The 5,198-nt window shown below is 39.6% G+C and overlaps 1 pseudogene; it reads left to right on the forward strand.

The window, feature by feature from the left end:
* The first annotated feature begins 1,660 nt into the window (after positions 1 to 1,660).
* LOC142442136 (small nucleolar RNA SNORA5) lies at positions 1,661 to 1,801 on the forward strand (annotated as a pseudogene).
* Positions 1,802 to 5,198: the final 3,397 nt, after the last annotated feature.

Here is a 5,198-nt window from a genome sequence, read left to right on the forward strand (position 1 = left end):
TAAGTACCGATAACTTAAGTACAACTTTGTTGATTTCCTTGATGTTCATTACAGAGTTCTTAAAGATACTGGCAATATTAATGTTGTTGCTTTCTGGGGATACTATAACAGAAATGCCACAAGTGCGTATCTTTAGAGAATAATTTTTTTACCCCTCACAGTCCAGAAAGCTAGAAATACAATCGTAAGGTATTGCTCCAGAGAGAGAAATTGCTGGGCCCTTTGCAGCCAACAGTCATTGAAGATCTCTGACTTGTAGATTCATCTGTCTCTTTCTTCATCAGCTATCACCTGTCACCCCTGTCAGGTATTGGTTTCTGGGTATAATTTCCATTTTTAAAAATTCACAAGTGTTTAGGTTATTATGCAACTTATGACAATGCTATCAATGACAATGCAATGAACCCCTATTCCCAAACTGAAAGGACTCCATAGGTTGAGGGGTGCATTCCAAAACATATCTGGTGGGGAATGTATTAAATCCATAACAACTAAATAATCCTAATCCCAAAACACTCTGGAGCAGAACCAATTTGACAGCATCTAATAGCAACACTTTGTACAAATTTTCTTAGCACCTATAATAATGTCATGTGCATCGTAGAAATATGATTATGCTTAGTGAGTTTGCTGTGTAATCTAAGGCAATAAATTTATATTGCGATTATACCACATTTTCCTTACACTTTTCATCGCATCCTACAACTTCATGACTACTGTAGAAATATATCATTTCAACTCCTTCAGACACATGAACAATATTTATCTTATTGGTTATTTATTTTATTCTTTTTTTCAAATCCCTTCTACCTGGTCTTGCAAGTTTTTTCTTTATTATTAATCATTCTATTGGGGGGGACTCTTAAAATGTTATAACAATTCATCATTAAATTGTACTGTGTACACTTGTACATATGTTGCCATCAATAGTTCCAAAACATTTTCTTTCTACTTGAGCCCTTGGTATCAGCTCCTCTTTTCCCCCACCCGCCTACCCTTGGGAATCCTTGATCAATTAAATATTATTATTGTTATTTCATGCTTTTATAGGGCACCTCAGCATTAATGCAAAATCCACAACCATGCAGAGTGCAGAGTGTATATTAACTATTTTTATAGCTATACCATTTCAGTATAAAATGGAAATTACAATGGTTAACAAAATCGACACATAGTTGTAGAATAGTATGTTTACCATGGTGTGCCCTATAATATAAACACCATACGTTGTTCAATGAGATGCTAGCCATGAGGTCGGCAGGTTGCACACAGCAGATGCTCCACAGGAGAAAAAGGAGGCTATTTGCATTCATAAAGATTTTAAAAATCTCAGAAATTCTAAAGGTAGTTCTACAGGCTCACTATGAGTCAGAATTAGCTCAATGGCAGTCATTTGGTTTGGGTTCATAAACCATTCCCCAATTGTTTGCTATAGATTCTATCAAAATAAGCTCCCTTTATTTTTGTCAATTTTCTAAAATATCTTGCAAATTTAATCATTGTCCTTGAATTAGGCTAACTTACAAGTCTAGATTTTTGTGTTTAGTCCCAGTAGAGTGTAACCCTTGGGCAAGTTACTACATTCGTCTAATTTTTGAATAATGTGGCTTTTTAAGAAAATTAATGCAACACCAAGAAAAATAGGTAAAATAATATATACAGCAGCTGTGTCAAATTCAGTGACTGCCCCACCCATGGCTGGCACTGGCACTGGCCCAAGAGGCTGCCACAGAGACACTGTAACTCATGGGCCCTGTTCCTCTCTGCTGAGCCTCAGGGATAAATTTTGTTATAGACATTGAAAAAAAATATATATATATACATTTGTTGTTCATTTAAATGAGGCTTTTTATCTTAAAATATTCAAGAATTGAGTTTAAAAATTGAAAGCATCTATGTTGAAATATTCAAAATTCAAAATATTGAATGCTTTAAGTATCAAAAGAATATGGAAAGAAGATACAGAGACACTGTACCAAAAAGAATTGGTCAACACACAACCATTTCAAGAGGTAGCATGTGATCAAAAGTCAATGATACCTAAGCTACCAAGCCGCGCTGAAGGAATTAGGTTAAAGCAAGGCTCCACAAGTTGACAAAATACCAAATGAAACGTTTCAACAAGCTAATGAAACACTCACTCTTCTATGCTAAGACATTTAAAAGACTCCCTACCTGGCCAACTGACTGGAAGAGATCCATATTTGTTCCCATGACAAAGAAAAGTGACCCAATGGGATGCTCAAATTATAGAATCATATCATTAATATCGCATGAAATAAAATTTTGCTGAAGATAATTTAACAAAGTTTGCAGTAGTGTACTCACAGGGAGCTGCCAGAGGTTCAGCCCTGAGTCAAAAGAGGGTGGAGAACAAGGGGTATTATTTCTGATGTCAGATGGGTATTGGCAGAGAATATCATAAAGATATTTACTTGTGTTGATTGACTATGCTAAGGCATACAACTGTGCAGCTCAAAACAAAATATTAATAACCTTGAGAAGAATGGGAATTCCAGAACGCATAATTGTGCTTGTGGGGAATTTAGACTTGGTTAAGAGGCAGTTATTCCTTTTGAACAGAACAAGGGAAGACTGCATGGTTGTAAATCGGGAAAGGCACTCATCCGTGTCATTCCTCTCGTCTTTATTCTATGTGTATGCTGAACAAATAATCAGAGAAGTGGGATTATATGAAGAACAAGGAGGCATCAGGATTGGAGGAAGGCTCATTGACAATCGGTCATATGGAGAAGACACAGCCTTGCTTGCTGAAAGTGCAGAGGACTTGAAGCACTTGGTGATGAAGGGCAAGGATTGCAGCCTTCAGTATGGATTACAATTCAATATAAAGATCAAGTCTTACAAATGAACTGTGTTATTCTGTGTAAACTAGGGAAACAAATCCACAGAAACTCATATGTATAAGAGAGAGTTTTATATAAACAGTAAGTGTACATTAAGAAAGCATCCCAACCCAGTGCTTGACGAGGCTCACCGAGCCATTTATTTCTCTGCCCTTCAATTAATCCCATGTGTTTATTGGCCAGGTTGGCACAATAAACCTTAACTATCTCATGGACCAATAGGTAACGTCATGATAAATGGAGAGAAGATGGAAATTTCCAAGGTGTTCATCCTGCTGTGGTCCACAAACAATACTCATAGAAGCTCAATCAACAGATGAAATGACACAATCTGCTAAACAACACCTCTTTATTGTTGAAAAGCAAGGAGGGTACTTTGAGGACTAAGGTGTGCCTTACCCAAGTCATTTTCCATCGCCTCATACACATGGGAAAGTTGTACGTTAAATAAGAAAAATGAGGAAAAATTGATGTATATGAACTTTGCTGCTGCAGAATATGTTGAAAGTACCATGGTCTGCCCCGAGAGCAAATGAATCTGCCTTGGAAATGTACGGCGAGAATGCCCCTTAGCGGCAAGAATGAGGAGACTCTCTCCTGTGTCCTTTGGAAGTGTTGTTCAGAGAGACCTGTCCCAGGAGGACACTGTGCGTGGTAAAGTAAAGGGGCAGTACAAAAGGGGAAGGCTATCAATAAACTGGCTGACAGTGCCTGCAACTATGTCCTCAAACAGAAGAGCAATTGTGTGGATGGCGCAGGACGAGGTGGTGTTGCCTGCTGTTTCATATAAGGTCACTATGAACAAGAGCCATCTTCGTGTTACTTGTGTTATCTGGAGACTTTAGAGAAGCAAATCCACAGAGACATACGTATAAGAGAACATTTTATATAAAGGATACGTGCACATCAAGAAAACATCCCAACGCAGTGCTGCCCAAGCCCACAAGTCCAATATTAGCCCATATGTCTGACACCAATCCACAAAGTCCTCCTCTATCTCCCAAAACATACGCAATGATGCCGACTGCAGGAGAAATGCCGTCAGTGAACGTGTAAGCATCTCAGCGCTGGCAGGGGTCGCCATACCAGTGCTCCAGCACCCAGGGCTGCATCAGGGTAGGTCCATGTGGCTTCTCCTTGGGGGTGTCTTTCAGGAAGTGAGCCCTGCCAGCTGAAGCAGGAACTGGCTAAGGCAGCTGCACCCTGGTTTGACCATCCCAAAGCAAGCAACCCGAAAGCTAGAAAGGTGAGACTCACTGAGTCATTTATCCCTCTGCCCTTCAATTAACCTCACATGTTTATTGGCCAGGTTGGCCCAATAAACTAACTACCTCACATTTAAAAACAACGTTTACCTTACTAATGACTGATATGCCAGATTGAAATCATTTTAAGTTTTAAAGTATATATTTCAGCACCCTTGTTATTATTAGGTGCCCTTAAGATAGCTCTGACTCTTAATGATCCTATGTGCAACAGACTAAAACGCCACCATCATCACAATCACTGCTATTGGTGAGCCTATTTTCTGCAGTCATTGTGTTAATCCATCTTCTTGAGAGTCTTCCTCTTCTTCAATGACCCTCTCCTCTATCACTATGATGTCTGTGGTTCAATGGATTCTTTCATATGATTCATCTGACCATCTCCTTTTTAACTACTCTCACCAAATAATGTTTTCCTGATGGGCCTGGGAAGGAGAAGGTGGGGAAGATGCTGATAGAATTCAGTTTTGACAAGTCTTAACAGTGTTCCTTTTCATTTTAAAACTTGGAAATTTAACATGGGCATTGGAGAGTTTTGCCATCCTGCTGGATATTAAATGAGTGATCTTCGAAGCAGCAAGGAAACTCTTGCTACCATGTAAAATAAAGAGCCACTAGTGGAGCACATCCATGGACCTTGAAATACCTATTAATTTAACCTTCTCAATCTAAGGATGGAAATCTTTGGCATCAGAAGAGTGCGAGAGGAGCGGAGCCAGCAAAGCCAAGAGCTAGAGCATAGGAGAGAGTAGTGGGGTTCTCCAGGCTTTGGTGGAAGTAAAGCTGAGTACCTTCAGGGGTGAAATTTGGTTTCAGAGCGGGGTACCTCTAGTCACTTAATTGGAGCCAGGATTGAGTGCGTTTGCCCTGAGGCTTATGGTGGAGTGGAGTACCACTGGGGTATTTATTGGCAGCACTATAAGAGCTTTGTAACATTGATTGAACAGGGCAGAAGCCAAGGGACCATGCAGCTGAGAGACCTAAGACCTGAGAGGGCCTTTATACAAGCACAACTAAGAAGAAGCTATGCCAACCAAAGAATGGGGTTCTGAACATCTGTGATCCA

The sequence above is a fragment of the Tenrec ecaudatus genome, chromosome 2 (assembly GCF_050624435.1).
Source record: "Tenrec ecaudatus isolate mTenEca1 chromosome 2, mTenEca1.hap1, whole genome shotgun sequence".
NCBI classification, from domain to species: Eukaryota; Metazoa; Chordata; class Mammalia; order Afrosoricida; family Tenrecidae; genus Tenrec; species Tenrec ecaudatus.